At 38.6% G+C, this 23,667-nt stretch overlaps 1 protein-coding gene and 1 pseudogene across 3 annotated transcripts in view; one reads left to right on the top strand and one right to left on the bottom strand.

The window, feature by feature from the left end:
* The window catches only part of RALBP1 (ralA binding protein 1), a 57,319-nt gene that overhangs the window by 9,039 nt on the left and 24,613 nt on the right, over positions 1 to 23,667 (top strand). The window lies entirely within an intron of this gene.
* Positions 6,809 to 7,943, bottom strand: LOC121494612 (annotated as a pseudogene).

Here is a 23,667-nt window from a genome sequence, read left to right as displayed (position 1 = left end):
TGTGATGAGTCACTTCACTGTAGCTTTTTTCAAGATTCTCTTTTTGTCTTTGAACTATTTGATAAAGGTGTGCCTTGGTGTGAATTTCGCTGAATTTCTCCTGCTTAGAGTTTGGTTAGCTTCTTGGATTTGTAGATTAATGTATTTAATTAAATTTGAGAAGTTTTTAGCCGCTGTTTCTTCAAATATTATTTCTGGTCGTTTCTTTCTCTCCTCTCCTTTTGGTACTGCCATTTTGCTTTTGATGTGCCAGATGGTGTCCCACAGATCTTTTAGACTTTGTTATATTTTCTTCATTCATTTTTTCTTTCTGATCCCAAGGCTGATATATCTTTAAGATTACTTGTTCTTTATCCTGCTTTTTCAAATCTGCTGTTAAGCCCATATAGTGAATTTTTCATTTCAGTTATTATACTTTTCAATTCCAGAATTTCTATTTGATTCTTTTAAAAATTTCTGTCTCTTTGTTAATATTCTTTATCTGGTGAGACAGAGTTCTTATGCTTTCCTTTAATTCTTCAGACATAATTTCCTTTTGCTTTTGAACATATTTATTTGAAGTCTTTGTCCAGTAAGTCTAATGTCTGGGATTCCTTAGGAAGAATTTTTAGTGATTTCCTTTTTTTCCTGTGTTATGGGCCTGTCTTTTTTCTTTACATGTATGCATTTTTTTGTTGTTGTTGAAATTGGACATTTTGAGCATTATAATATGGCATGTTCTAGGAAATTAGACTCTCCTTTCCCCCCAGAGATGTTGCTACTTGTAGCTGTTGTTAGTTTGTTTAGGAACTCTTCTGAACTAATTTTGTAGAGTATGTATTCTTTGTCATGTGTGCCCATTGAAGTTTATGTCTGTGTCCTGTCAGCTAATGATTGAACAGGTATATCCTTAAACATTTAGTACCAGCAATATCCCCTAGTGTCTTCAGAAGGGTCTTGTGCTTCTGTTGGAGTATTTGTTCCTTGAGCACTGGCCACTTTACAACTCTAGTTAGCTTTAATTTCCTGTTTGTCTAGAGGTGAAGGTCATTCAGAAGTGAGAGTATAGGGACTCCTTGGATAGGATGAACTCAGGGAGAGCCATACTGAGAATCTTAACCAAATAATCGAAAGACAAAGACAGAGAATCTTAAAAGAAGCAAGAGTGAAGTGACTCCTTACATACAAGGAATCCTCATATTTAACAGCTGACTGTTCTGACTTCTTACCGGAAACTATAGAGGCCAGGAAGTGGTGAGATGACGTAGTCAAAGTACTAAAGAGAAAAACTGTCAACCAAGAGCTGGCAAAATTTCTCAGCATGTGCACAGCCCTGGGCATACACGTTGTGTCCTAGATTCAACAGGAATCTGTTGAAGCTGTTCAAGGTTCTTATTTCTCAAAATATCTCATTGCCCAGGCTTTCTTCTCAAGGTTTTTGGTCAGTTTGTTTGCCCCAACTGTTAGTCATTGTGTCAGGCAGCAGGTACTGAAATTGTCTGCCTGCTTGCTTATGTTTTTGACAAACATCCTTTGTGTTCTGTAGTGGCGTTAGCTCTGGAGGAAGTCTGAGTTAGCAGCATTAGGTGAGTTAAAGCAAGACTTTTCAGCACATTTTCCAGGGAACCACTAGATCGGTCAAAACAGATAATTCCAGTTTGTATGTGAATGAGGTTTGTTTTGCCATCCCAGTACCAGGAATGTGGGCTGTTGTTTTCATGGTCACCACTGATCTGCAGAGTCCAGGATAGGAGAAGAGTAAGTTAAATGCTATAAAGCTCTTATGTTCTTACCCAGATTTAGCTCTTTTCCTGGAATAAGTACTCTCTGGATTGCTATAAGTTTTTGGTTAGTTTCTGGTGTTCTGGAAAAGTTGATTCTGATAGTTTTTAGTTGCGTTTGCTATTTCTTATTCCAGCGTTTTGTGAACATTACTCCCCATTTGTTTATTATACTATACTTATTTTTGGGCTATCTGTATTAATATAAATCAAGTGAATTTTATGTTTCATGGAGCATACAGAGGGTCAGTATATTCTCTTTTTCATTGCTTTATTTTTTAAGGATTTTAGGTGCTTAGAGAGATGCAATATAAATAAAGGCTTTCTGGCCATTATAAACACTATAATAAGCATCCTTTTACTTAGATTTTTGGTTACTTTGTGTATTTGAGGATAAGATTTTGATGGTGGAATTGCTAGGTGAGAATATTCATTTTTGATAGATTTTTCTAGATTTCCCTTTAAATTTCCCAGGAAATTAAGGCTAACTAGAGTTGTAAAGTGGCTAGTGCTCAAGGAACAAATACTTAAAACACTCCAGTTTATACTTTTACCAGTAGTATATGGGGATGTCTCTTCACACCTTTCCATTATTGGGTATCAGATTTGTTTATCTTAAGAAAATTTGTGGTTGAAAAGAGCATCTCTTTAATTTCTTATTCCTTCATTTTTGTATTATTTTACTTTTTTTTTCTATTGAAGTTCAGTTTGCCAACATATAGTATAATACCTAGTGCTCATCCCATCTTTATTTTCTGTCTTTTTTTCTAAAGATTTTAATTTATTTGAGAGAGAGAGAGAGAGAGAGAACAAGCTGGGAGGTGGGGCAGAGGGAGACGGAGAAGCAGACTCCCTACTGATCAGAGAGCCCCATGTGGGGCTTTATCTCAGGATTCTGGGATCATGATCTGAGCCACCCAGGCACCCCTATTCCTTTATTTTCAAAATATCTTTTTAAAAAAGATTTATTTTAGAGGGAAAGAGAGTGGGGGTGAGAGGGGGGAGGGACAGTGAGAGAGGGAGAATCTCAAGCAGACTCCTTGCTGAGTGTGGAGCCTGACACAGGGCTTGGTCTCACAACCCTGAGATCAAGAGTCAGATGCTTAACCCTTAATTTAAGATTTTATTTTTTTGACAGAATGAGCATGAGCAGAAGAAGAGAGTGAGTCAGAGGGAGAGGGAGAAGCAGGCTCCCCGCTGAGCAGAGTGTGCCATGTGGGGCTTGATCTCAGGACCCTGGGAACATGACCTGACTTGAAGGCAGACACTTAACTGACTGAGCCATCCAGGCACCCTGCCTTCATGTTTAAAATATCGTTTTGGGGGCAGCCCTGGTGGCTCAGCGGTTTAGTGCTGCCTTCAGCTCAGAGCATGATCCTCGAGTCCCGGGATGGAGTCCTGCATGGAGCCTGCTTCTCCCTCTGCCTGTGTCTCTGCCTCTCTCTCTCTCTCTCTCTCTGTGTTCTCTCATGAATAAATAAATAAAATCTTTAAAAAAAAAATACCTTTTTTGTACATACCTTCTACCATGGTTTTTTTTTTTAATTCTTTAATTCTTAATTCTTTAAAAAAAATTCTTATTTATTTATTCATGAGACAGAGAGAGCAGGGGGTGGGGGTGGGGGTGCAGAGACACAGGCAGAGGGAGAAGCAGGCTCCATGCAGAAGCCTGATGAGGAACTCAATCCCGGGACCTGACCTGGGGATCATGTCCTGAGCCAAAGGCTGACGCTCAACTGCTGAGCCACCGAGGCATCCCTTGTTTTTCTTGTTAAGAAAATTTTATAAAATATTTGCCATGTCTAAGGGGTGCCTGGGTGGCTCAGTCGATTGGGCATCAGACTCTCAATTTTAGCTCATGTTGTATCTCAGGGTCATGAGATCTGAGTCCTGTGTCAGGCTCTGCCCTCAGTGGGGAGTCTACTGGAGATATTTTCTCCGTCCTCTTCTCTCCCTCCCCCTGCTTCTGCACATGTGCGAGCACGGTTTCTCTCTCTAAAATAAATCTTAAAAAAATATTTGCCATGGGGATCCCTGGGTGGCGCAGTGGTTTGGCGCCTGCCTTTGGCTCAGGGCGCAATCCTGAAGACCCGGGATCGAATCCCAAATCGGGCTCCCGGTGCATGGAGCCTGCTTCTCCCTCTGCCTGTGTCTCTGCCTCTCTCTCTCTCTCTCTCTCTCTCTCTCTGTGACTATCATAAATAAATAAAAATTTATTTAAAAAAAATTGCCATGTCTAGTACCAGTATTTTTTCCAAGTTTCTTCGTGGCTTTTTAAATTAGCATATGATGGGGCACCTGAGTGGTTCAGTTGGTTAAGCATCCAACTCTTGCTTTCAGCTCAGGTCATGATCTTAGGTTGTGAGATCGAGTTGTGTCTGGCTAGTGCTCAGTGTGGAGTCACACTGGAGATTTTCTCTCTCCCTCTCCCTCCCTCTCGCCCCCTTCTGCCCCCTGCTGGCGAATGTTCTCTTGCTGCCTCTCCAAATCTTTTAAAAATATTAACAATTTATAATAAAAACTTTAAAGAATTTGTTTATGATGTTTTAAAAATGTACTTAAGGGGACGCCTGGGTTGCTTTAGCAGTTGAGCGTCTGTCTTTGGCTCAGGGCATGATCCCATCATCAAATCCCACATTGAGCTCCCTGTGGGGAGCCTGCTTCTCCCTCTGTCTGTGTCTCTGCCTCTCCCTCTGTATCTTTCATGAATAAATAAAATCTGTAGAAAGAAATAAAGAATGAAAATGTACTTAAGATTTTTTGAAGCGTTTTCAAATAGACAGTCAAAAAGAAGGCAAGAAAAGCTTCCTTTTTTCATATTCTTGTACGAGGTAGAAATATAGTTTAGAAAATCTCAAGTTTTGCCCAGACATGTTTATGCTCTTGCTTTTTTATAGTTAATAGCACAGTTAAATATTGGCTAATATTACTACTTACTGAGTACCTCCTGTCTGAGGAATTTCATTTTATTAAATCTTGACAATGTCTTGCCAGATGTCAACATTCTTTTGTACAGATAAGGAGATTTGGTCCCTGAAAGGTGATGGCATTTAGTCAAAACCCATAATTATGTTCCAGACAGAGCTAAGATTTGAATCCAGATTGTCTCTCAGGCTCTAGAGCCCATATATTTCCTATTTACCAAATTATCTCTCCATAAGGTATTTCCCAGTTTCCTTGCAGAGGGAAGGGGAGCTGGGTGAGACAAATAATACAATTGTGTTTTTCTCAGCCACTAAAAATACTACCAAAGGAATAGTATTTCTTGTATGTTCTTGCAGAGATGTTTTATACACAAAGAAAGATGTTTGTATAAATGTGTATAATTTTTTAAAAAGATTTCATTTATTTATTCATGAGAGACATAGAGAGAGAGAGACAGACACAGGCAGAGGGAGAAACAGGCTTCATGCAGGGAGCCCGATATGGGACTTAATCCCGGGACTCCAGGATCACAACCTGAGCCTAAGGCAGACGCTTAATCGCAGAGCCACCCAGGTGTCCCTAAATGTGTATACTTTTTGAAAAAGATTTATTTTAGAGAGTGTGTGCGTTTGTGCAGATGAGTAAGAGGAGAGGTAGAGGGAGAAAGAGAATCTCAGGCAAACTCTCCACTGAGCCTGGAGCCTGACTCAGGGCTTGATTCCACAACCCTGATCACAGCCTGAGCCAAACTGAAGAGTCGGTTGCCCAATCAACTGAGCCCTGCAGGTGCCCCTAAATATGTATACATTCTGTTTCTAGGCAGCTTTTTTTTTTTTTTTTAAGATTTTATTTATTTATTCATGAGAGACAGAGAAAGAGGGAGAGAGAGGCAGAGACACAGGCAGAGGGAGAAGCAGGCTCCATGCAGGAAGCCCGATGTGGGACTCGATCCTGGATCTCCAGGATCACGCCCTGGACTGAAGGTGGTGCTAAACTGCTGAGCCACCAGGGCTGCCCAGCTTTTTTTTTTTTTTTTTTTTTTTAAAGAAAAGATGTATTTACTTATTTTAGAGGTAGCATGCAGTGGGGAGAGGCAGAAGGCAAGGGAAAGAATCCCAAGCAGATTCCCTGCAAGGGAGAAGCCAGATGCAGGGCTCGATCTCATGACACTGAGATCATGATCTGAGCCAAAATCAAGAGGTAGCTGACCAACCAACTGAACCACCCAAGCATCCCACTATTCTAAACAGTTGTAATACGTGAAATGAGGGAATTTGTATTTGTTGAGTACTTGTTGTATGCCAGGTTCTACTAGGCCTATTTATATTTGAGGAAAGTCCTTAAAACTGGTTACGTTGAAAAGTTGTACAAAGATTTAAAAATGAAGCTTTTACATAAAAAGTTAAAAATACTAGTAAAACTCATTTGTAATTGTTTTCAGAGTTAATATCATGGTATGATGAAGCATCGCAGTTCATTATGAATTGAATGTTAGATTAATTTAAAAACACTGAAAATTGAGAGGCAGATATTGTGACAGGTTGAGAATAAAACTGCATACTGTTGCCTCAAAAATGAGGTATGATTGTCAGTTGTAGAAGCTAGTGTTGTGTGACCAGGATTTTCCTCTTAACTTTTTTATAGATAAGAATCTTCACCAACCTGCCAGCGGTGGGTGCCTTTAGATAAATGCAGTTGGATACGGAGCTACTAAAGAAAAGAAAGAGAGCCAGGGTAGATGAGGGAAGAAAGCTCCCCTCCCCTCTACTGGGAAGAAGACTTTGTAAGGAAGATTCATAAATTATAGCTGTAATTTTATTTTTTATTTTTTTAAAGATTTTATTTATTCATGAGAGACAACAGAGAGAGGCAGAGAAACAGGCAGAGGGAGAAGCAGGCTCCTTGCAAGGAGCTGGATGTGGGACTCAATCCCAGGACCAGATTCATGCCCTGAGCCAAAAGCAGATGCTCAACTGCTGAGCCTCTCGGGTGTCCCTATACCTGTAATTTTATTTATTTATTTATTTATTTATTTATTTATTTATTTATTTGCTGGGTACAGTATACTTTATTGATGGTACATGACAAGGTAGGGCTCCTCAAGCCCCTCCCCTTTCTCGGGGTCTAGGATGTAAATTGGAGGTCAGGAGATTCTCAGTGTGTTGGGGGATTAAGTTGGGGCAGGGACTCCCCAGCAGCTGAGGGCCTCTCTCTTCCTCTTGTTCTTGCTGGGGCTGGTGGTCCAGGAGGCTCTTACTCCTTGGAGGCCATGTGGACCGTGAGGTCCACCACCCGGTTGCTATAGCCGAATTCATTGTCATACCAGGAAATGAGCTTGACGAAAAGGTCATTGAGGGCAATGCCAGCCCCGGCGTCGAAGATGGAAGAGTGGGTGTCACTGTTGAAGTCTCAGGAGACAACCTGGTCCTCAGTGTAGCCCACGATACCGTTGAGGGGGCCCTCCGATGCCTGCTTCACCACCTTCTTGACGTTGTCATATTTGGCAGCTTTCTCCAGGCGGCAGGTCAGATCCACAACTGACACGTTGGGGGTGGGGACACAGAAGGCCATGCCACTAATTTTCCCGTTCAGCTCAGGGATGACCTTGCCCGCAGCCTTGGTGGTGCCAGTGGAAGCAGGGCTGATGTTCTGGGCAGCCCCTCGGCTGTCACGCCATAGCTTCCCAGAGGGGCTGTCCACGGTCTTCTGGGTGGCAGTGATGGCATGGACAGTGGTCATGAGGCCCTCCATGATGCTGAAGTGGTCATGGATGATTTTGGCTAGAGGAGCCAAGCAGTTGGTGGTGCAGGAGGCATTGCTGACAATCTTGAGGGAGTTCTCATACTTCTCGTGGTTCATGCCCATCACAAACATGGGGGCATCAGCAGAAGGAGCAGAGATGATGACCCTCTTGGCCCCGCCCTTCAAGTGAGCTCCAGCCATCTCCATGGTGGTGAAGACCCCAGTGGACTCCACAACATACTGAGCACCAGCATCACCCCATTTGATGTTGGTGGGATCTCGCTCCTGGAAGATGGAGATGGACTTCCCATTGATGACAAGTTTCCCGTTCTCAGCCTTGACTGTGCCGTGGGTAGAATCATACTGGAACATGTACACCATGTAGTTGAGATCAATGAAGGGGTCATTGATGGCAACAATATCCACTTTGCCAGAATTAAAAGCAGCTCTGGTGATCAGGCGCCCAATACAGCCAAATCCGTTCACTCCAACCTTCACCATTGTGTCTCGGGGACGTGGCTGGCACTGCATCAAAAGATGCAACTGTCTGTCGAACGGGGAAGAGCAGAGAGCCCCTATACCTGTAATTTTAGATGTTGGTGATATTAAGTAGTTTGTTCCAAAGTTGAAGTAGTGAATCAAGAACGTTGACTTTCTGTCTAGGAAAATTATGGGAAACAAAAGTATGGATATAAAACTGGAGAAAAGGCTCATTGAAGCCCATTTTATTATCCCATTTCTATGGTAACACAATTAAAAAGCAGCAGATGCCATCTAAGTTTTCAACTTAAGTTTAGCATTTTAAGAAAATGAGTATATTATGACATTACATTTAGCTTCCTCAGGTAATTTTTTTAAATTAAAAGACTATTTTTAAAAACAGTTTTAGATGCAAAACTGAGTGCAAGATATGCATTTCCCATATACCCTCCACCCCCAAGCATGCATAGCCTCCCTCATGATCAGCACCGCCAGAGTCGTACATGTTACACCTGATGACCCTGTATTGACACATCATAATCACCCAGTCCATAGTTTACATCAAAGGTCATTCTTGGTGGGTTTGGACAAATACATAACGACATGACGTGTACCCATCATTATGATATCACACAGTGTTTTCACATACCCCATGTGTTCTGCCTGTTGTTCCCTGCCACCTCCCTCAGCCACAGCAACCATCGATCTTTTAGGAGTTTCTGTAGTTTTGCCTTTTCCAGAATGTCATATAATAGGAATCAGTATAGTATGTGGCCTTCTTAGATTGGCTTTCACTTTGTAATAGGCACTTACAATTCTTCTCCGTTTAGGATTCTGCTCATTTATTTTTAGCACTGAATAATATTCTATAGTCTGGGTATAGCATAGTTTATCCTTTCACTTTACCAGAGGGCATCCTAGTTGCTTTTACGTTTTGGTAATTATGAATAAATATAATTCTCTGAGTTAGCTGCCATAAACATCTTTTTTAGGGAGGTATAACTGACATAATGTTACATTTATTTCAAGAATATAGTGTAATGATCACAAGAAGTCTAATTAACATCCATCACCATACGCAGTTACAAAAACATTTTTTAAAGAAAAATAATTTTTAAAAAATCTATCTTTGTTTTATCAGGTTCATCAGTTTTTCTCGTGACATATATGGAGAATTTTCATGTTTGTCATTTGTACGTCTTCTTTGGTGTCTGTTGTCATCTTTTGCCTGTTTTTAAATTGGTTTTCTTGTTGAGTTTCAAGAGTTCTTTTACATAACTATTTGTACATAACAGTCGTTTATTACATTAATAGTCTTATGAATATTTTCTTCTAGTCTGTGGCTTGTCTTCTCATTCTTGGTCTTAAGTCTCTTAATTTTTATGTTCACTCTCCCACTCTTCCTCCTTCCCCCCCTCTTTTTTTTTTTTTGCGAATATTAACTAAGGAAACTAAATTTTATACCCTATAGATATTGAGTCTTAATCAGATTAAGGTTTTGTTTGCTTATTTTTGCAAGACTGCTGTGTGTGTCCATCAGAAAACACATTAAGGCTTGGTTTCTTTTTTTGTGTGAGATCTTATGAACCATTGGTAATCATTGCCAGTATTTATTTTTAAATTGCTGATTAAGTGGCAATAGTCCATTTCTTCATTTATTAAGTGAAAGATCAAAGAAACTTGTTGCATCAACATTTTGTATAGGAAATTTAGAATAAATGTTTTTCCCTCCTTTATTTACCAGCTATCCTAAATAATGAGATGGTAGTCTAGCATCCTCCAAAGTGACCAATGAGTTTAATTTTTCACTGTCATTATGAACTCATAGATTTAAATATACTTGATACTTTTTAGTTAATTGCAATTATTTTATTAATTTTTGGCCAGTGGGAGCATCTTCTAGTTAGCTTCGGAGCCCTTTTGACTTGATTCCAAGCATCTTGCATAACTTTTTACTTTCTTTTATGACATGGTATTTCAGCTTCATCTTGTACATATCCTGCTCTTAGACCTGGTGTCAGCCTAATGGAAATACCTAATAGTTCCATATGTTTTATTGTTAGGGTCACATAACTTCATGTGTACTTACGTCATGACAATTCAGTAGACATTTGAAAAAATACACATAAATTGAAAGAGAATAATATTTTTATTTCACTCTTAAATAACTAATGGTTTGCCTGCTGGATACTATATATATAAATACTTTGTAATCAGATTGGACGTTTCCACTCTTATTTCTTGTCTCATGTTGATTTTCTCTCAGTACTTTAAAAGAAAATTATGGCTATTACTCCCCAAAATCCCACTTCACAAAGATACGTCATTGAAAGGAATGTAGCTCAACCTAATGTTGAAATTGAACTTCTTTTAGCTAGTAGTTTGTACAGCGTCTGACAGGTTTTGGGTACTGCTCTTTGTCTCAAATTGAAGATACCCCATGGTTCTATATGACTTGGCTTATGATGCTCTGGGTGTCTCAGTGCATTGCTTGGGAACCATAGACTAGATACTTCTGCCCAGTTTCTGTTGTAACTAGTGGTGTGCATTTTAAGTTTTTGTTTTGTTTACTAATCTCTATACCAACCTGTGGCTTGAATTCAAAACCCCGAGATCAAGAGTTGCATGCTATTCTGACTGACTGAGCCTCCCAGGTGCCCCCAGTGGTGTGCATTTTATTTTTTTAAAGATTTTATTTATTTATTCATGAGAGACAGAGAGAAGCAGAGACATAGGCAGAGGGAGAGCAGGCTCCCTGCAGAGGCTTAATGTGGGACTTGATCCTCAGACCCCAGGATCATGCCCTGAGCCGAAGGCAGACGCTCAACTGCTGAGCCACCCAGGTTTCCCATGGTGTACTGTTTAAAAGTTATTGTTAAGGTTTTTCGATTGTTCCATTCTCCAGTTAGTTTCTCATTTAAGATTTACTTGAGAATAGATTATGTGATTATGAAATGTGACAGGAACCCATCTCCCTCCATCCCCCAAGGAATATACCATTCCTTTAAAAATGGTTTGTTTATTAAGTACTGAATGATATATTTTTTAAAGATTTATTTATTTATTTATATTGACACGGAGAGAGAGAGAGAGAGAGAGAGGCAGAAACACAGGTAGAGGGAGAAGCAGGCTCCATCCGGGATCATGACCTGGACTGAAGGTGGCGCTAAACCGCTGAGCCACCCAGGCTGCCCCTTACTGAATGATATTTATAATAATTTTTTAAATGAGAAAACTTTTTTTTTCTTTGTATTAGATTGACAGCTAGTGATAGCACTTTTGGTTTTGTTTAAAGGCAAGAGTCCAGTGTGCATTTTCCCCTGATACTTAATAAATGTATATATTCTTTGATTTGGACAGCTGTATGTAAGACTGAATTGTGTCCTTCCCAGTCTTTCATTTTGTAGGTAGAAGGTGGAATTATTTCCTGTGTGTTTTGGATGCTCATTTTCTAACAAATGACATTTTTTTAGAAAGATTTATCTATTTGTTTGAGAGAGTGTGTGTGTGCATGTGTGCATGCTTGCACATGAGTGGGGGGAGGAGCAAAAGGAAAGAGGGGAGAGGGAGCACATTCCTCCCTGAGTGGGGAGTTGAACATGGGGGGCTGGGTCTCAGAACTCTGAGGTCATGACCTGAGCTAAAACCAAGAGCTGGACACTTAACCGTGCCACCCAGGTGCCTCAACAACACCTGACCTTCTAATCCTCAGAGTCTGAACTTTCACTTTCACTTTAAAGCTTTGCTCTTTATTTTATTATTATTTTTGATATTGAAATCCAGTTGATACACAAGGTTACATTAGTTTCGGGTGTATAGCATAGTGATTCCACAAGTCTATATGTTATATGATGCTCACCACAAGTGTGGCTACCATCTGTTACCACACAATGGTATTACAATACCATCTACTATATTACCTGTGCTGCTGTACCTTTCTTGCCCATGATTTATTCACTCCGCAACTGGAAGCCTGTACCTCCTACTCCTCTTTACCCATTTTGCTCAACTGCCCGCCGCCCTCCCCTCTGGCAATCATTAGTTTTATTCTCTGTATTTACGAATCTGTTTCTTATGCTCTTCAGATTTTGGTCTCATCTGGAGGTTGATTTTACAGATTGAGTTATATCAGTTTCTTGAACTAACATTAGTTTTTTGTTTTCTTGTCATTAGTTATATGGTGGACGTTGGCATTGAAAAGGCATTCATGCATTAATTTTCATTACAATGAACTTCAGAATTTTACATTTTAAAATTTTATTTTGGGGCACCTGGTGGTTCAGTGGTTGAGTGTGTCCCTTTTGCACAGGACATGATCCCGGGGTCCTGGGATCAAGTCCTGTATTGGGCTCCCCATGAGGAGCCTACTTGTCTCTCTGCCTATGTCTCTGTTTCTCTCTCTGTCTCATGAATAAATAAACAAAATCTTTAAAAAAAATAAATAAAATTTTATTTTACACATATGTCTTGTCTTAGGTATATTGTTCTAATCAGTGACACTGAGAATGTTGAGAAGCTGAGTGAGAAACATGAAATCACCATGTCATTTAGTGAATTTCTGTGAGTGACATGTGGGACTCTAAATGTATATTTGTTTAGATAAGCATCTGGGGATAGAAGAGAAACTAAAGATTAAGTCTGGTGGTAATATACAAGAAAAGTACAGAAAAGAAACAATAACTCTTGTAAAGAGTAAAATCTCTATTAAAGTACAGCTATAAACAAATGTTAGTAAATTTGAAAGAACTGATTATATAACAATCTGAGTTGGATGGCAGTTGGTCTGTGGGGATGTGCATGATAAATTATTGTCAAGCCTGTAAATGTCAATACTAGTTTGCATTTACTGGACACAGATCGTAAACTTCAAACATACTATCACGGGTAGTTGATAATATCATTCACTGTTGATATGAACCCCTCTAAACTTTATCTGCTTCATCTGAAGGATTATAGCTATCCTATTATAAGCTTAATCTTTTTTTTTTAATTTTTTAAAATTTTTATTTATGATAGTCACAGAGAGAGAGAGAGAGAACGGCAGAGACACAGGCAGAGGGAGAAGCAGGCTCCATGCACCGGGAGCCTGACATGGGATTCGATCCCGGGTCTCCAGGATCGCGCCCTGGGCCAAAGGCAGGCGCCAAACTGCTGCGCCACCCAGGGATCCCCTAGCTTAAACAATCTTATGGTAATATTCCTATTTTAAGGGAAATCTCTTTTTCTTTTACTTATTTCTTTTTAATTTATTAAAGATTTATTTATTTGAGAGAGTGTGTGTATGAGTTGGGGGAAGGGCAGAAGGAAAGAATCTCAGACTCCCCACTGAGTGAGGAGCCTGACGTGGGGCTCAATCTCAGGGCTCTGAGATCATGACCTGAGCCGAAATTAGGAGTTGGACACTTAAGTAACTGAGCCACTCAGGCACTCCTTTTATTTTATTTTATTTTATTTTATTTTATTTTATTTTTATTTTATTTATTTTATTTTTATTTTATTTTATTTTATTTATTTTTATTTATTTCATTTCATTTTTTATTTTTATTTTGTTTTAGATCTTATTTATTCATGAGAGACGCACAGATAGAGAGAGGCAGAGACACAGGCAGAGGGAGAAGCAGTCTCCATGCAGGGAGCCTGACACGGGACTCGATCCCTGGTCTCCAGGATCACACCCTGAGCCAAAGGCAGACACTCAACTACTGAGCCACCTAGGTGTCCCTGACTTTTTTGTTTTAAAATTGTTTCAGAATAATTCATAAGACAGTTTAAGATACCAAATAATACCTGTGCAGAGTTACTATAGCAGATTGAGGCTGTTGTCCACAGGAAGACCTGCCTGCAAGGTCGATCCTTGGCTTGCAGCCAAGAACTTGACTGTTAAGTTCCCTATGGTATATAAAACTTTTCCTAAATGAGAATAGTGGCTCACTGTGTCTCAACTGTTGGTAAAAGCAGTGCCGAATCTGCTGATGACCTGCTTTCTTTCTGGGAGTCTGGAATTCTGGTTGATGTTAGGCTCCATGGAGACCCTGGCTTAGCCTGAGGAGCTCCCTGGCAGACACTTCACGTGTTACTGTTGCTAGAAGAGTTCAGTTTGTTACTGTGAACGCCCTGCAGGAGGATTGGAAGCTTGAGCCTGGTGTCCTCTGGCTTTTTCTCTGCTTGCCTTTTCCTTTGCTGTTTTTGCTTTGTATCCTTTCACGAAATAGATATCATCCGAGAGTATGATATATGCTGAGTTATGTGGGTGACCTTGGGGTCCCTCCCAAAAGCAGTACTGAAAGACTTACAATTTTCCATTGTAAGTTCTATTCCCAGTCTCATTCTTGCACCCCCCCATCCCCACCCCCCAGTCTTATTTTTTTCCTCTCAGCTTATTCTTTTGGTATTTATTTCTTTGTTTCTAAATAATATACTTAAACTGCTATTTTTTCCAGATACTAGTTTTAGGTGTGGCATATTAACTGGGTATTATGGTAGATGACTATTTAGGTTTCATGCCCTTTTCCTGAATTCCCTTTAGCCTTCTGATATAATCATCCCTATCACAATGTTTGATTGAATCAGTGTTCATTGTTTTCATTATGATGACTGGACAAATATTGTGTAATGCGGAGCTAGGCAGTAGACTACAATTTCATTTTCTCGTCTACTTTTTTCTTTTCCTAACAGTTAATGGTTATTTCTTATTTTTATTTGCTTTTCTATTCTGTTCTTATGACAGATTTATTCCAAAAGCCCAAGCAACTCTTTACCAGATCTTACTGTTCTTTTCCACATGGTCAGAGGTCTGTAAACCCCATTGTCCCCAGGAGCTCTTTCTCTTATGTCACTGTGGACTGTGTCACTAGTTGGTCACAGGCTTGTTTTCCTGGTGCTTCCTTTGCTGCTTTCCAAGGTTATGCTCAAGTCGTTGGCATTCTTGAGAAAATGTATGGGAAGTACCTTCCTTGACAGTGTGTCTGAAAATGTCTTTATTTCTACCATTATGCTTGAATGGTTGTTGGAGCTAGTTTCCTTTTAGAGTTTTGAAGCTATTTCTTTACTGTCTTTAAATTTCCAGTGTTCCTGTTGGCAAATTGGCACTGATCCTTTGTAAGTGCTCTTCCTGGTTGGAATCTATTTTAGTATCATCTTTCTATCCCATTGTGCTCTGAAACTTCATAATGTGCTTCAGTGTGGGTCTCTTCTTTTATTGTGTGGGGTGCTTAGTGGTCTCTTGTGATCTGAGCACTCTTGTCCTTTAATTCTGAGAAAACTTCTTTCTATGTCATTTGAAGAACAAAATGTATTATGTGTGCAGATGCTGTTTACAAAATTCGGCATTCCCAAATAATAGGTTAATACTGGGTGGAGGTTCAGTATGTAGTGTATTAACTATAGAAACAACAGAAAGCTGCTTCTACTGAATTTTAGCCTGGTATTTATTAATAAAGAACGATTATAAAATACAGAATTTGAATTTTTTTAAAGATTTTATTTATTTATTCATGAGAGACAGAGAGAGAAAGAGAGAGAGGAAGAGAGACACAGGCAGAGGGAAAAGCAGGCTCCATACAAGGAGCCCAATGTGGGACTCGATCCCGGGTCTCCAGGATTACGCCCTTGGCCGAAGGCAGACGCTCAACTGCCACCCAGGAGTCCCTGAATTTGTTTGACTTGTAAACTAGTTAAGCAGGTTATTGGTTTTCTGGAATAGGTCTTTTCCTCTGTTGACATTATCAAGTTTAATAAACCACTAGAGTAATTCTCAGAAGCTCATTTCGGAGACTTTAACTCCATGATCTTTCTTTCTTCCCTATTTAGATTACTGTGTCCTTTTGCATGGTTGAGTGATTATTACTACATGTGCTGATTAATTCTAGTTCCTGAGCAGAAAAACTATTTTAAGAATAATGTGTATCCTAGTTCTTTGGAGAAAAAGTGAATGGTTTTAAGCTACTGTTAGTTAAGTTTGAATGTAGTTTTATGAAGCTTTTTTTTTTTTTGCTTTACCTCAATTATAACTGTCATAAAAGTTAATTTATTACTTTTTTGTCAGATACTGCAGAAGTAACATTTTTTACCTTTAGTATAGTGCAACTCCTGCATCTGTACTGTATTTTATATGCAACATACATACTTAATATTTTAATGTTTGTGGATTAGTATTTTCAATTTGTTTAACCACTGTGCTGCTAAGGTTTTGCCATCTCATGCCCATTTTTCCCTTTACAGTTTTAGTTTAATTAATTAATTTAAAAAAAGATTTTATTTATTTACTCATGAGAGATACACACAGAGAGAGGCAGAGACACAGGCAGAGAGCGAAGCAGGCTCCATGCAGGGAGCCTGACGTGGGACTTGATCCCGGGTCTCCAGGATCAGGCCCTGGGCTGAAGGTGGCACTAAACCGCTGAGCCACCTGGGCTGCCCTCCCTTTACAGTTTTAAACAATTTCTTCATTAAAAACAATGGTGATGGAAAAAAACCATTTTTTTACCTGCAATTCTCTCTGGAGAGAAGTTACTCTTTTTACAAGAACCAGCCACAAGCCACAGGCTTTCATTTAGGAAAGATTAGAAGAGACATTCCTATTGTAGTGGTTTGTAGTGGGGCATAGGGGTGGTGGGATGTTTATTGTAGAGGTGGGAGTAGCAACATTTGACAAGGAGGGTGTGTGTTTTTTAATGGCTCATGATCACCGTCATCTGTATGTATGGCATTATGGCTTTTTTCCCTTCTGAGAGATTTTACTGAGATATAATTGATATTCGGTGAAATGTATACTTTAAGTTGTAGCAAATGTGTACATACATATAGCCCACATGCTTGTTAAGATATACCACATAGCTGCCAATCCAGAAAATTCTCTCCTGTTTTGTACTCAATGCCTGCCTTTGCCCTATACCCCCACAACTACAATTTTAAATTCTTTTGACAGAGGGAAGTTTCCTTGTTTCAGAACTTCACATAAACAGAATCCATTTTATGATCTTTTGTGTGTGCAGATACTGTGTCTGGGTGTGCTGACTTGAAATTCATCTGTTTTGTTGTATGAATAGTTGCTTCTAAGAAAATGCTAACACGAGTATATTGTAGTTTATCTAGTCCCTTGTTGGAAATGTAGACGTTTCTGGTTTTTATGGATAAAGTTACTCTGATCATAAGTCTTTGTGGATATGTTTCCATTCCTCTTGAATAAATACTCAGTAGTGCAATTGGTAGGTCATATAGTAGGATTTAATAACAGATACTGCCAAACACTTTTCCAAAATGGTTAAACTTTACATTCCCACCAACAATTTCTTAAACTTCCTTGTGTCCTATATCTTCACCAGTGTTGGAAATGATCTCATTCTGTTTAAATTTTAGCCATTCTAGATGGTGTTTTTTGATAGTTCACATTTAAAATTTAATTTGGATTTCTTCAGTGTTTAGTGAGGTGGAGTTTTTTTTTATGGACTTCTTGACCAGTCACATATTTTTCTTTGTAAGTTTTTTGCTCAACTCTTTTGCCCACTTTTTTCCCTGGATTGTTTGTCTTCTTATTATTGAATTGTAAGGAGTTTTTTAATATATTATGGATATAATTTTTGTCAGATATATATTCTGTAAATGTCTTTTCCAAGACTGGCTTGATTATTCAATTTCCTAATGAGCAGAAGTTTTTACTTTTATTAGGGTCCAGTTTTCAATTTTTAATGTTATAGTTAATGCTTTCTGGTCCTGTCTGGACCAGAAATTCTTACCCTCATGTCTCAAAAATCTTTTTCTTTAGAAGTTTTACAGTTATGAGCTTTTAAATTTTGCATCTATGATTTATCATGAATTGTGTTTTGTGTGTGATGTGACAAATTCTCTTACACTTCTTTGCATTCACTTTCCTGGCTGACCACATCTGGCCCAGCAGCACTTCTGATTGGCTTTCTATCACTACAGATTAGTTTTGCTTGTTTAAGAATTCCATATACACGGACTCATGCAGTGTATATTCTTTTGTCTGGATTCTTTGGTTCATTGTTTTTGAGACTCATCTGTGTTGTTGTGTCCATCATTCCTTTTCATTCATTCCTTTTTATTGCTGAATAGTATTTCATCATAAGGATATATCATAATTTGTTAACTTTTGCTTGTTGATAGATATGTAGGTCATCTCCAGTTGGCTAGCATAAATAAAGGTACTATTAACTTTCATTGAGAAGTCTTTGCGTGCATTTCATTTTAATTTCTCTTGAGTAAATACCTGGAAGTGGAATTATTAGGTGATGAAAATGTATGTTAATTTTATAGGAAACCGTTAAGTACTTTTCCAAAGTGATTGTGCAGTTTCTGTACTTGCTGTCAGTAACAGATGAGAATACCAGTTGCTCCACATTCGTGTCAACACTTGGTACTAGCAGTCCTTTTAATTTTAGGTAATAGGGTTATTCTGGTTTTAATTTGCATTTCCTTAGTGAGTAATGATATTGAGCATTGTTTTCATGTGCTTTTTGATCATTTGTATATTTTCTTTGGTGAAGTATCTGTTCAGATATTTTGCTTGCTATTATTATTTGCTCATTATTTTTTAATTGGTTTGTCTTATTGGTATATAAGGTAATACATATCTTATAGATCAATTGTATATATACGATGCATATTTTTTTTCCTAAAGAAATGAATTCTTTGTCAGATATATGTATTACAAATATTTTCATCCAGCACAGGCTTGTTATTTTCTCAATATAATTTTCTTTTAATGTATAGATGGTTTAACTTTTGACGAAATCTCATTATCAACTTGTTGTTTTATGATTTGTAGTTTTTGTGTCCCAGCTGAGATATATATATATTTTTTAAAGATTTAATTTATTTATTCATGAGAGACACATAGAGAGGCAGAGACACAGGCAGAGGGAGAAGCAGGCTCCATGCAGGGAGCCCGATGTGGGACTTGATCCCGGGACTCTAGGATCACTCCCTGGGCTGAAGGCAGGCGCTAAACTGCTAAGCCACCCTGGGATCCCCCCAGCTGAGATATTGTCTAGACTGCTTGTTTCATCATTTACTGAGAGAGTTCTGTGATAATGATAATTGGGGATTTGTCTATTTCTCTCTTTAATTCTGTCAGTTTTGCTTCATGTATTTGAAGCTGTTATTAGACGTGTACATGTGTAGAATTACATCATTTATGATTGTGGGGATGTCCTTTATTTCTGCAGTACTTGTCTTGCAGTCTATTTTGTCTGATATTATAGTCATTCCACCTTTCTGATGTTATTTATATGTTTGTATGGTATATCTTTTCCATTCATTTGCTTTTAACCTTTCTGTGTAGTAATTATTTTTAAAGTGCATCTCTTGTAAACAGCAGATCATTGAATCTTGCTTCTTTGTGCACCCTGATTTCTCTGCCTTTTTATTGGAATGTATATTCCATTGCCCGTAATGTAATTATTGGTTTTAATTCTATATTACGATTTGTCTTCTGTGTAATTAATCTTTTCTTTGAAGGTTTTCTTTTTTCCTCTTTTGCTTCTGGCTTCCCATGTGGGCTCTATTGACACTGAAGTGGGGTGGCCTCATTACCACTGGGTGGTGGTGAAAATCCCAACTCTCTGTTAGGCCTCTGAGACTACCTAGCAGGAATGGAGCAGGATGCTTAGTTACTTACAGTTTGGGGGTAGAAGTCCAGATTCTTCACTGGAAGAATCTCCATTGATACCCTTGCAAGAGCAGAGTACTCTTACCAATTGGCCGGTGTGAAAGGCCCAGCGTCCTACTTGGGGCACCCCATGAGGGTGCAAATCTAATCTCCTTCTTACCGGTGTGGTTCAGGGGAGGGCTACAGATTTTTCCTGGTGTTTGCCTGGGGTAGACCATTATTATCTAAAAGTTTTCCTCTTGTAGGGCAGCTCCTTTCCTAGTCCTTTGGCTAGAGAGAGCAGGCATTTGTTGTTTGATCTGTGCCCATCAGTGTTTCTGGGTTTTGGACTGAATTCCAAGTCTGGGATGTAGAGGCAAAAAGAAAACTCAGGGAACTTCCAACTCTGTTCTTAGAATCCTGAGGTCCCTAACCTACTAACCTTCTTCTCTATCAGTCGGTTGTCCTTTTTTTTTTTTTTTTTTTAAATCTAATATCCAGGATTTTTAGTTGTACTTCACCAAGAGGAGTAGGGTAAGTATTCTTTCTTCAAATGTTTACATATTTACACCCATTCTTCTTTTCCGTTAGAAGTAGAAATTTTTAATTTTTGTGTTTTTTTCCCTTACCTTTAGCTATTTCTACTCAAATTTACCATGAACCCTTGAGGCTGCGTCTGCCCATTTTTATTTGTTGAAGCTTAGGTTTGCTGTGGCTCCCCAGTGCTCAGAACAGTGTGTCCTAATGGAGACCTGTTGCTTTTAAATCATCCTGCATTCAGGCCTTCACCCTTCATGTATGCTCTTAGCTCTGCCCTTCCTTCTACTCATTCCCAAATGTAGTGGAAGCAAGTCAACACATAATCATCTAGAGTAGTTTTTGTAAGATTATCTCTTGAACGCTTTCTGAACAAACCTGTCCTCTTTGTCAGTCTAGGATGGAAACTGAGTAATGCTAGTGTGTGAACAGAGAGAACGTTGCAAAATGCTGCAGGAAGACGGGAGGAGCACCCAGATCCGTGTGGCATTGGTACATATTCCTGCCCTTACTCCTCTAGGTCCCCGTTTTATCACTTCCTGGCTTTGTGATTGGTGATGACTCGGCTCCCACATCAAGGCCGAAGTCCTCAGCTGGGCATTCAGTTGGCATTCGGTTCAGAACCCACCTGTCTTTCCATGCCTCTCCTATCCTTCCCAGGAGCTGTTCCATCAGACCAGGCTTGCTGCCATCCCACAGATAAGCCCCGTGTTTCTGCTTGTGTCTTAATTTAACTGCTCTGTTCCTCCTGGCGTGAATGTGCTCTTCTGGGTGTGATACATGAAGGGCAGTGCAGTGGAAAAAATGATACTTCAGGGTAGATCCCAGTTTTACTGCTTGCTGTGTGACTTAGGGTAAGTTACTGCAGGCCTCTGAGCCTTGGGCCCCCACTTTGTGAACCTGGCAAAGTACTTCTTTTCTCACAGGATGTACTAAGGTTAATGTATGTGAATGTTGCTGAAGCCACAGGAACTCAAAATTTGGGCTCCATTGCTTTGTTTCCTTAATTCAAATGTAAGGCTAAGGGTCAGGTTCATGTCTTCTAGTCTTTGTCTCATCATCAATATACAATATGTTGAGGACATGGGAGAAACTAATTGGTTCATTAAGTAAACTTAATTTGAGTAATTTGAGTACTTCCTATAATGCCCTGTGTTGTGTTAAATGCTGGAGCTCACAAATTTGCTGGACAGGACAGACGGGTGCCCAGGCAATTAAAACACAGCATAGTGCATGCAGTGCTGGAGGTGTGTTCTGGAGATTTGGAGAGCACAGAAAAGGAGTGGTGAGGGATGATTCCTGGAAAAAGTGTTGCTGGTAATTGATCCTGTTTTTTTTTTTTTTTTAAACAGCTTTATTTATGTATAATTTACATACCATAAGATCCACCCACTTAAAGTGTATAATGTGGTGATTTTTAGTAAATCAACTAGTTTGTGTAACTGTCACCACTGTCTAAATCTAGGCTATTTCCATCACTTCAAACAGATCCCTCATTCCCATTTTCAGGAGTCGTGGTGAAGGATGGGTGTGAATTGGCCGTGCAGAGGTGCTAGAAGGGGGGCTTTCCAGGAGTGAAGACATCGTGTGCAAAGCCAGGGGAGCTTAGGACAAAATGGCTCAGTGTGGAAGGGATGCCTATAAGCAGGTTTATTTGTGTAGTTTACAGCTGTGCTCCTTCCTGCAGCTGTGTTTTGGCTTCCTCTTTGGAGCTCAGTTTCCTCACCTGTAATACGTAACTGTTATGCTATTGGGCTCTAGCTTTGCGTAAACCCTCAAATCCCGTAATTGTTAAAAACTTACGATGCCTTTGATTGAAGAGAAAATGGCCTGTACTTCTAAAAAACAGTAGCCAAACAGAAAAACAGAATTAGACTGATCCTTATAGATCTTAAATGGAACTTTCTGATTTTTTTTTTATGTTTTCCTGATTATATGAGCAATAATACTGGGTAGAAAATTTATGAAATGCAGGAAGGTAGGAAGAAAACATAGGTCACTTATGATCTTAGGATTCAGAGAATTGTTATTAACATTCTCTTGTACTTAAGTTTTTTTTGTTTTTGTTTTTTTTTTTAGAGAGAGAGAGAGAGAGAGAGAGAGAGAATGTGTGTATATGAGAGCAGGGGAGAGCAGGGGAGAGGGAGAGAGAATCCCAAGGCAGGCTAGAATGCTCAGTGCAGAGCCTGATGCAGGGCTCAATCTCATAAGCCTGAGAGATCATGACCTAAGCCGAAATTAAAAGTCGAACATTTAACCAACTGAGTGAGCCCACTTAGGTGCCCCTGTTCTTACCATTTTTTGCATGTATGTTCATATACTTAAATATTGATATTGTGCTATAAATAAAGCCTTTTCTCTATATTATTTTTTCTCTATATTATTAAATAGTATTAAAAACATGATTTTAAATGCTGTATGATTTTTATGAAATTAAAAAAATATGCCCTGTACATTTTTAAAAACAACAATAGTAATGAAAGTAATAAAAGGACATGGTAAGGTTCAAACTATGTTGAAGGAATAAAAAAAAAAATCTTTCTCTCCCTCCCATTTTACCACTTCCAAGAGTTAACAGTAGCTGTTTCTTATAAGCTTTCAAAAATTGTGTATATTAATTTATATTCCATTATGTGGGTAAATCATAACTGATCTTTTAGGGATAGCCATTTTAGATTATTATATTTTTGCTCTTAGAGTTCTAAAATGAATATTTTCATGTGCACATCCTTGAATTCTTGTGAAAGTGTATCTGAAGAATAATTTCCTAAAAGGAATGCCTGGATCAGAGAGTACATTTTATATTTTGATAGATATTGCCAAATTGCTTTTCAAAAAAGATTGTGCTAATTTAGACTTATGTTATCAGTACATAGTCTCATGAGTCCCTCTTTGCTTATATCTTTACCAACATTGGGTATTATGTACTTTTTTGTTCTTTGCCAGTCTGATGTTAGAAAAATGGTAACTTTTTAAGTTTATGCTTTAAAAATTAGAATTGTACTTGAACAATTTTCATATGGATATGAAAATTTTCATATGGATATTAGTCATTTTTCTATAAGTTGTATCATGTGCTTTGTGTAGTCATTTTTCTATAAGTTGTATCATGTGCTTTGTGTAGGTATCCTGATTTGTTAATATTTTTACTGATTTCTAAGAACTCTTTGCTGTTTAAAGAACTTAGTTATTGCAGATTGCCAATTTATTATTTTTTTTAATGTTTGCTTGTTTTTTGACTGTTCATGGTCAGATTTATTGATCTTGTCATTTAGGGCTTGTGGAGTTTTTTTTTTTTTTTTTTTTTTAATTTTTTTTTTTTTGTGGAGTTTTTAAATTGTAAAATAACCTTAAAAGTAAGTGCAAAGAGAAAATGAGTGATTCTAATAGTTTTCCAAATGAGTATCATAAGGATATTAAAGAGGAATAAGAACTGATCCAAGTAACTTTTGACTGTATATAGTTTGTGTAACCTCTAAGAAAGAAAGAAGTGAACATATCTTGAGTTCTTACTATGGTTGGCCTTTGCAGTGTCCATTCTAGTCAGTCTGCTTTGTGTGTATTTTAGGATTGAACAAATAAGGGCTCCCTTGTTTCTTTTGACATAATTGGAGT

This window comes from Vulpes lagopus, chromosome 1 (genome assembly GCF_018345385.1).
Source record: "Vulpes lagopus strain Blue_001 chromosome 1, ASM1834538v1, whole genome shotgun sequence".
In the NCBI taxonomy this organism is placed as follows: Eukaryota; Metazoa; Chordata; class Mammalia; order Carnivora; family Canidae; genus Vulpes; species Vulpes lagopus.
The sequence above is the reverse complement of the archived record's forward strand: the minus strand, read 5'-3'. Positions and strand labels throughout refer to the sequence as shown.